This window comes from Notolepis coatsorum (genome assembly GCF_963971535.1).
Source record: "Notolepis coatsorum genome assembly, chromosome: 20".
In the NCBI taxonomy this organism is placed as follows: Eukaryota; Metazoa; Chordata; class Actinopteri; order Aulopiformes; family Paralepididae; genus Notolepis; species Notolepis coatsorum.
The window spans coordinates 26,140,793-26,150,822 of NC_140184.1; the positions used below are offsets into that span (position 1 = coordinate 26,140,793).

The following is a 10,030-nucleotide window of genomic DNA, read 5'->3' on the forward strand; positions in this document are numbered from 1 at the left end:
TCCTCTCCTCTCCTCTCCTCTCCTCTCCTCTCCTCTCCTCTCCTCTCCTCTCCTCTCATCTCATCTCCTCTCCCCTCACCTCCTCTCCCCTCCTCTCCTCTCCTCTCCTATTCACTCTCCTCTCCTCTCATCTCCTCTCCTCTCCTCTCCTCTCCTCTCCTCTCCTCTCCTCTCCTCTCCTCTCCTCTCCTCTCCTCTCCTCTCCTCTCCTCTCCTATTCACTCTCCTCTCCTCTCCTCTCCTCTCATCTCCTCTCCTCTCCTCTCCTCTCCTCTCCTCTCCTCTCCTCTCCTCTCCTCTCCTATTCACCCTCCTCTCCTCTCCTCTCCTCTCCTCTCCTCTCCTCTCCTCTCCTCTCCTCTCCTCTCATCTCCTCTCCCCTCACCTCCTCTCCCCTCCTCTCCTCTCCTCTCCTCTCCTCTCCTCTCCTCTCCTCTCCTCTCATCTCCTCTCCTATTCACTCTCCTCTCCTCTCCTCTCCTCTCATCTCATCTCCTCTCACCTCCTCTTCCCTCCTCTCATTTCCACTCATATTCACTCCTCTCTCCTCTACTCTCCTCTCATCTCCTCTCCTCTCACCTCCTCTCCTCTCCTCTCCTATTCACTCTCCTCTCCTCTCCTCTCATCTCCGCTCCTCTCCTCTCCTCTTCTCTTCTCCTCTCCTCTCCTCTCCTCTCCTCTCCTCTCCTCTCCTCTCCTCTCCTCTCCTCTCCTCTCCTCTCCTCTCCTCTCCTCTCCTCTCCTCTCCTCTCCTATTCACTCTCCTCTCCTCTCCTCTCCTCTCCTCTCCTCTCCTCTCCTCTCCTCTCCTCTCCTCTCCTCTGTTGTGTGGGTCCTATTGGTATGCAGGGTCTGAAGATGACACTGCAAGTTGCTGACACCACACCTGCGGACAGAGGGAGAGAGAGAGAGAGAGAGAGAGAGAGAGAGAGAGAGAGAGAGAGAGAGAGAGAGAGAGAGAGAGAGAGATGGAGAAAGATGGAGAGAGAGAGAGAGAGAGAGAGCGAGAGAGAGAGATGGAGGGATGGAGAAAGAGAGAGGGATGACTGGTGAGGAGAGGGGAAGCAGGAGAAGAGAATCCAGGGAGAGAGGGGGAGGAAGGGGGAAGGAAGGAAGACAGAAAGTCTTTCAGAGTGAGAAAGAGTGAGTGAGAGAGAGACATATAGTATGTATACAGGGAGACAGAGAGAGTGAGTGTGTGACACACACACACAGATCTCTGTTCATCAGTCAGCTGCAGACTTGGATCTTGGATGCATCTTAAATACAGGTATACCACTGTGTATTGGCTAGTCCTGGAGCTTATTGATGGGCAACTCCCAGCGTAAGCTACCTCACTATCGAATGCAGAGGAAGAGGAGAAGGAGCAGGGCATCGGGAGGAAGGCTGAAACAGGACAGTGCAGGTATGGGAAGCTGGGGTCTGTTTAGAAAGGCTAACCTATTTCACAGGCTCCTTTCCACTGTGCTAACTCTGTTTGCCTGCATTACACAGTGCATCTCGCTGCTTTGACTCGTGGGACTACTTTGCATTTTAAACCTGCCTGTGCACTTCCCTGCATTCTAACTATCTCCCCACGTTAATAAAGTCCTTAAAGAATCAAAAAGGACTTTCTGATAGATTCCAGAATGTGACTGAAATCTGAATCAAAGCAGGACCTGCCTATAGCTTTGTAGCCAGGCATTGTTGCAAGGGAGCGTTCTAGTGCTTGGTAGTGATAAACGCAGCCAGCGGGATGGGTGAGAGAGGTGCTGTTGTTAGCTGTCAAAAGGTAAACATGGATTTATTCTGGTATAGACCAGTCCAGTGCAACACAAACTCATTACAGGACTTATGAGTTGCTATGAGTCCTGGAGAGAGAAAGTAGTTTAGCTTCTACGGCTTAATTATGGGTACAGTATACAGTATTATTAACCTACTATTTACCTGTTTGTTTGTTTGTTTGTTTGTTTGTTTGTTTGTTTGTTTGTTTGTTTGTTTGTTTGTTTGTTAGCTTGCTTGCTTGCCTGCTTGCCTGCCTGCTTGCTTGCTTTTGGCTACACGGATGCTGTACAACATCTATATGATTCCTAGCTTACGGTTACCTCTCGTTAGACAATAGGGGGTTTGTCAAGGCATTTGTGTTATTGTTGCAACTTTTCAAAAATCACCTCTTCAGATTGTAAGCTTTCTAATGTTAGGGAGAAGTAGACATGTTGGTCAGTGTTAGGGAGACATGTTGGTCAGTGTTAGGGAGAAGTGGACATGTTGGTCAGTGTTAGGGAGAAGTAGACATGTTGGTCAGTGTTAGGGAGACATGTTGGTCAGTGTTAGGGAGAAGTAGACATGTTGGTCAGTGTTAGGGAGACATGTTGGTCAGTGTTAGGGAGAAGTGGACATGTTGGTCAGTGTTAGGGAGAAGTGGACATGTTGGTCAGTGTTAGGGAGACATGTTGGTCAGTGTTAGGGAGACATGTTGGTCAGTGTTAGGGAGACATGTTGGTCAGTGTTAGGGAGAAGTGGACATGTTGGTCAGTGTTAGGGAGACATGTTGGTCAGTGTTAGGGAGACATGTTGGTCAGTGTTAGGGAGACATGTTGGTCAGTGTTAGGGAGACATGTTGGTCAGTGTTAGGGAGACATGTTGGTCAGTGTTAGGGAGACATGTTGGTCAGTGTTAGGGAGACATGTTGGTCAGTGTTAGGGAGAAGTGGACATGCTGGTGCCTTGCTCTGCAGTGCGGTTCAGCTTAGTGCCATTTCTGTTGTTCCAAGAGGATTTGTTTTTCCAGAATCTGAACCAATTTGAAGCAAACCTGACAAATATTGGGCTCCACTTTGGCCGCTGTGCTGAAGCGACGCTGATGAGACGACTGTGATCCATCTTATCATGTAATGATGACGTGTCACTGTGACACTATACCACTGTGATGTAGAGGATAGAGACACAGCTCTCTGTAATGTTACCAAATAGTGCCCGTGTTCCCTCAGAGGGAGATATAGCCTTGTAAAGGTGTGTGTGTGTGTGTGTGTGTGTGTGTGTGTGTGTGTGTGTGTGTGTGTGTGTGTGTGTGTGTGTGTGTGTGTGTGTGTGTGTGTGTGTGTGTGTGTGTGTGTGTGTGTGTGTGTGTGTGTGTGTGTGTGTGTGTGTGTGTGTGTGTGTGTGTGTGTGTGTGTGTGTGTGTGTGTGTGTGTGTGTGTGTGTGTGTGTGTGTGTGTGTGTGTGTGTGTGCGTGCGTGTGTGTTCTTCCTTCCTGATCTGTTTTTGATGATGCACAGCAGAAAAATGAATGTTGCTGAGTAATTCAGTCTTTATGGGAAACACTGCAATATGATGATGAGGAGGAGGAAGATGATGATGATGATGATGATGATGATGATGATGATGATGATGATGATGATGATGATGATAATAATGAAGATGGTGTCGGTGATGATGAGGATGAGGATGAGACACCTACATTGCAGTAGTAAAGTGAGAGGAGATGTGGCCAAGCTGCAAAAGTCGAAAATCTTTGGAAATCGACGATCATCACAAAAATAGATATTTTCATCTCCATGTTAGATCAGGGTGGTGTGGTATAATATAATATATATCCCACAGTGGGACGTGGAGCCTCCACTGACGTCAAGGTTTGGGTTAAGCTGAGAATTACCACAAGTTCCGGTTTTACAGCTTGAGCAACAAGTGACAATGAAGGAGAAGACTACAGTACTGACTCTCAGCCTCCTCCTCCTTCAGACTACAGTACTGACTCTCAGCCTCCTCCTCCTTCAGACTACAGTAGTGACTCACAGCCTCCTCCTCCTTCAGACTACAGTACTGACTCACAGCCTCCTCCTCCTTCAGACTACAGTACTGACTCTCAGCCTCCTCCTCCTTCAGACTACAGTACTGACTCACAGCCTCCTCCTCCTTCAGACTACAGTACTGACTCTCAGCCTCCTCCTCCTTCAGACTACAGTACTGACTCACAGCCTCCTCCTCCTTCAGACTACAGTACTGACTCACAGCCTCCTCCTCCTTCAGACTACAGTACTGACTCACAGCCTCCTCCTTCAGACTACAGTACTGACTCACAGCCTCCTCCTTCAGACTACAGTACTGACTCACAGCCTCCTCCTCCTTCAGACTACAGTACTGACTCACAGCCTCCTCCTTCAGACTACAGTACTGACTCACAGCCTCCTCCTTCAGACTACAGTACTGACTCACAGCCTCCTCCTTCAGACTACAGTACTGACTCACAGCCTCCTCCTTCAGACTACAGTACTGACTCACAGCCTCCTCCTTCAGACTACAGTACTGACTCACAGCCTCCTCCTTCCAGTCAGACACACAGCCTGGTCCATCTTGGTCCAAATATTTTAGACTGCAGAAATGACACATTTTCTGGAAAATGTCGGGGAGTCAAGATAAGAACAGGAGACACGGCGTTCCTTTACCCAGCACCTCACCTCCCCCACCAGGACTGGCTTGTGCACTCCCCCCCCACCTTTCCTCATTGTAATGAGCTGTATGTGTATGATCCAAGCGTCCTATGATCCTCATAGGACGCATAACAGAAAAAAGCATGCCATGTGAAGGTATTCTGTATTTTTGCATGTCAAATAATAAAGAACCTTGAGAACCTTGAACCTTGACTATTAGTTGAGGAAGAAGGTGTTTAGCTGAGGATAGACTACTGCCCCCACCAACACATGCTGTCACTACTGCTGTCACTACTGCTGTCACTACTGCTGTCACTACTGCCCCCACCAACACATGCTGTCACTACTGCCCCCACCAACACATGCTGTCACTACTGCTGTCACTACTGCTGTCACTACTGCCCCCACCAACACATGCTGTCACTACTGCCCCCACCAACACATGCGGTCACTACTGCCCCCACCAACACATGCTGTCACTACTGCCCCCACCAACACATGCGGTCACTACTGCCCCCACCAACACATGCTGTCACTACTGCCCCCACCAACACATGCTGTCACTACTGCCCCCACCAACACATGCTGTCACTACTGCCCCCACCAACACATGCGGTCACTACTGCCCCCACCAACACATGCTGTCACTACTGCCCCCACCAACACATGCTGTCACTACTGCCCCCACCAACACATGCGGTCACTACTGCCCCCACCAACACATGCGGTCACTACTGCCCCCACCAACACATGCGGTCACTACTGCCCCCACCAACACATGCGGTCACTACTGCCCCCACCAACACATGCGGTCACTACTGCCCCCACCAACACATGCTGTCACTACTGCCCCCACCAACACATGCTGTCACTACTGCCCCCACCAACACATGCGGTCACTACTGCCCCCACCAACACATGCGGTCACTACTGCCCCCACCAACACATGCTGTCACTACTGCTGTCACTACTGCTGTCACTACTGCTGTCACTACTGCTGTCACTACTGCTGTCACTACTGCCCCCACCAACACATGCTGTCACTACTGCCCCCACCAACACATGCTGTCACTACTGCCCCCACCAACACATGCTGTCACTACTGCCCCCACCAACACATGCTGTCACTACTGCCCCCACCAACACATGCTGTCACTACTGCCCCCACCAACACATGCGGTCACTACTGCCCCCACCAACACATGCGGTCACTACTGCCCCCACCAACACATGCGGTCACTACTGCCCCCACCAACACATGCTGTCACTACTGCCCCCACCAACACATGCGGTCACTACTGCCCCCACCAACACATGCTGTCACTACTGCCCCCACCAACACATGCGGTCACTACTGCCCCCACCAACACATGCGGTCACTACTGCCCCCACCAACACATGCGGTCACTACTGCCCCCACCAACACATGCGGTCACTACTGCCCCCACCAACACATGCTGTCACTACTGCCCCCACCAACACATGCTGTCACTACTGCCCCCACCAACACATGCGGTCACTACTGCCCCCACCAACACATGCTGTTACATCACTAAACAGAGGCTGAAGTCATACTGTTGAAGCTAAATGTATTCAGGTATAAATGTAATCTTAGTTGGCAGAACACTGACCTGGCGGTTTAACCCTTTCAATACCCCACCACAGAAGGTTAACCATCTCACTACCACACTACAGAAGGTTAACCCTTTCACTACCCCACTACAGAAGGTTAACCCTTTCACTACCACACTACAGAAGGTTAACCTTTCACTACCACACTACAGAGGGTTAACCGCCTGTAGTGTGGTAGTGAAAGGGTTAACCTTCTGTAGTGTGGTTGTGAAAGGGTTAACCCTTTGTCGTGTGGCAGTGAAAGGGTTAACATTCTGTATTGTCACAGTGAAAGGGTTAACCATTTGGTAGTGTGGCAGTGAAATGGTTAACCTTCTGTATTCCAGCTGATTGGAACAAACTGCCTAGTTCACTAAGATCTCTCACTTCTTACTGGTTATTTAAGATATCTTTGTTTACTCATCTACAGACTACTTGCACTTGTTACTGATTTACTGTGTTAGGGTTTACATGTTTACAGATCAAACTGTAATTTTGTATGTACACTTATATGGGAACATACATATATCGACGATCCTCTTGGGAGGAATCAGTGTGGACTGTGGGGGTGAGCTTGGGAGAGTGTCTGTCAGTGTATAAGTGTATTTTGTTGTCCTGTGTTTTGTTTTGTTATGTATTGTATTGTATGTTTTGTATCTTATGTTAAGGACCCCCTCGAAAAAACGAGATAGCATATCTCAAGGGGTTTATCCTTCAAATAAATTTAAAATATTGTCGCAGTGAAAGGGTTAACCCTTTGGTAGTGTGGTAGTGAATGGGTTAATGTGTGTGCAGTATATTTATTGTGCTCAGAAAACATGACCAACAGCTCCAGTGACAAACACAGAGATAAAACAGAGCCAATAAGCATAAGTGATGCCTTAGCTCTTGGGGAAATGTAGTTCTTTACTTTTGATATGATAATTTTTTCCTTCAATAAATCCAAGCCACCAGGATTTTGTGATTATTACTGCAACCCAGATTGCAATGGCTTTCTGTGTTTTACTGTGGGAAAATTTTAGGAAATGTGTGCAAGTCAGTGAAAGAAATTTAAAGATTTCAGTCTTCCTGTCTTGAAAAGTTATGCTTTCTGGTTGCTACAATGTTGCAAGCTAGCTTTAAGTGGCCAAAGTGCCTGTGAAAATATATTGCGAGCCAAATTTGCAAGCTGTCACAAATATTGCAGAATTCGTTTTTTAGTCTTGTGATTTTGCATACGTGAACAGATTGTGAATATTCTGAATATATATATATTCCAGATTATTATGGTGGTATGAATGTATTTCATATGTAGGCAATAACAAGGAGTCATCCAGTCAGATGTATGCACAGTATGACAGAAATCTGTTTTCCGAAAATTGTTTACTTGATGCTGTAAACTTGATAAACTTTTCTCTGCCTATTGAACCAAGTAACAGATTTAATTATAGACATGCAATTGGTTAGCAATGAAAGGTTGCCTGGCGACAGATGTTCAGTGTGTCTGTGCCATTCAAGGACACAACTACATTTAGCAATTTTAAATGAATGGATGCAAAGAGGATTCCTAATTAAAGCCATTAGAGGAGCTGCGTACAATCCCTTTCACTTCCTTGTCAATCAATAAAGCTCACATCTATGTATTCCTCGTAGGACATTAAAAGCTGGATACTGTATCCTATGTTATATCATTCTAAACAGGAAGGCTTTTGTGTTTTCAGATTAATAAATGGCAGCAGCAAAAATGGTGGACTGAGGGAAATGTAGGTGGCTGGCTGGCTTATAATATTGTGTAGGCATGTGATCTGCTGCCACCTGCTGGTGTGGTATGGTGTGGCATTGTCAGAGTGGCAGCGAGACTTATTGTGTTTTTCTCCAACTACAAACATTTTAAAATCAAAATTAAATGTAGATGTTTCAAATATTATTTTGGTATATTGTTTGTGTTTATCTTTCTTTGATGTGTCAGGTATGTGTAGTGTGGCTCAAGTGTCTTTCTATGGAGCCTACTAGTCCAGGGTAAAGTCAAAACCTGGCGTGGATCTCAACCTACTCCTGTTTCTCTGTGCTGCTGGTGGAATATGCACTGCAGAGACAAGCTTCTATAGACCTTCCATACAAGTGGCCAATGGCAGGGTCTATGTAATAAAGCAAATAGCTTTCCTGTGAAAGATAAGTTAAAAGAAATATTCAAAATAAATACATTTTAGTGTGGATAAGCTTGCAATTTTCACTTTTGACATATATGCTATGGTAATTGTGGGAAGACTGCGTTGAATATGCACATTACCTGGTTAATGTGGGTGTAAAGTGCACAGCTGCATGCTCATTCATGGCATGGCGCGTTCACATTTAGTTTCCATGAATGATTGAAACAGATCAGGATATCAACCACAGAGTGTTCTCTATTTTTAGGTTATGGTGTAGGCATATTACAATATAAACTCAAGTGTTCACTGTAGTAGAGTCTTATTAACAAATTATTGACCTCAATGCGGAGTCACATTATGGCACGTTATTTAAAATCACAGGTCTAATAAGGCTGTGAGAGACCAGTGTGTTTTCTCCTCCACCTCTTTTAGTTTAATGAATCTAACCCTTATACACCGACAGTGGCTCAGGAGGTAGAGCAGTCATCTGGTAATCTGGAGATTCCCGGTTCGATTCCCACTCCTCCTGGGCAGTGTGTCAAAGTGTCCTTGAGCAAGACACTTAACCCCTAATTGCACCCGATGAGCAGGTTGGCACCTTGCATCGGTGTGTGATTGTGAGGCAGTGTCGTAGGACTCGAGTCCAGGACTGATTTTCAGGACTCGTGACTCGACTTGGACTTGAGCACTGATGACTCGGACTCGGACTCGGACTAGGTTAATGGGGACTCGACTCGGACTCGACTCTGGCTCTTCTTTGGTGACTCGGACTTGGACTCGGACTCGAACACTGGGGACTCAAGACTTGACTCGGACTCGAGATTTAGTGACTCGACTACAACACTGATGTGAGGAACAAAATTGTAAAGCGCTTTGGATAAAAGCTGCTATATAAATGCACCATTTAACATTTATACCTTAACCCTAACCTTGTCCTCACTGGAGACGTCACTCCTAACCCTGACCTAAAGTAGAGATCACTTGCTGAAATACAGTGACCACTCGGTGGTTGATGTCCTAATCTGTGCCAATCATTCATGGACACTAATGTCACTCACCATGGTCACCACGCCAATCATTCATGGACACTAATGTCACTCACCATGCCAATCATTCATGGACACTAATGTCACTCACCACGCCAATCATTCATGGACACCAATGTCACTCACCATGCCAATCATTCATGGACACCAATGTCACTCACCATGCCAATCATTCATGGACACCAATGTCACTCACCATGCCAATCATTCATGGACACCAATGTCACTCACCATGCCAATCATTCATGGACACTAATGTCACTCACCATGCCAATCATTCATGGACACCAATGTCACTCACCATGCCAATCATTCATGGACACTAATGTCACTCACCATGCCAATCATTCATGGACACCAATGTCACTCACCATGCCAATCATTCATGGACACTAATGTCACTCACCATTAGGGGTGGGACGATACATCGATCCAGATCGATACATCGATGTAATTATCAACGATCGAATCGGATCGATGCGATGTAATAAGATCGATTCATATCGATACTCTTATTTTGAAAATCCTGTGGCGAGTCTCATAACTGATTGTGTTAAATGGGCATATGATATCATCTCATATCGATCGCAGGCACCTGAATCTAATCGTATCGTATTGTATCGTGAGAGACTTTGTGATATCGGCAAATATCGTATCGTTGTCCAAAGAATCGATATCGTATCGTATCATGATGAAACTGGTGATTCCCACCCCTACTCACCATGCCAATCATTCATGGACACCAATGTCACTCACCATGCCAATCATTCATGGACACTAATGTCACTCACCATGCCAATCATTCATGGACACTAATGTCACTCACCATGCCAATC

The 10,030-nt window shown here is 46.5% G+C and overlaps 1 protein-coding gene across 1 annotated transcript in view; it reads left to right on the plus strand.

Moving 5' to 3' along the window:
* The window catches only part of nhsb (Nance-Horan syndrome b (congenital cataracts and dental anomalies)), a gene marked incomplete at both ends in the record, with an annotated part of 182,629 nt that overhangs the window by 148,276 nt on the left and 24,323 nt on the right, over positions 1-10,030 (plus strand). The window lies entirely within an intron of this gene.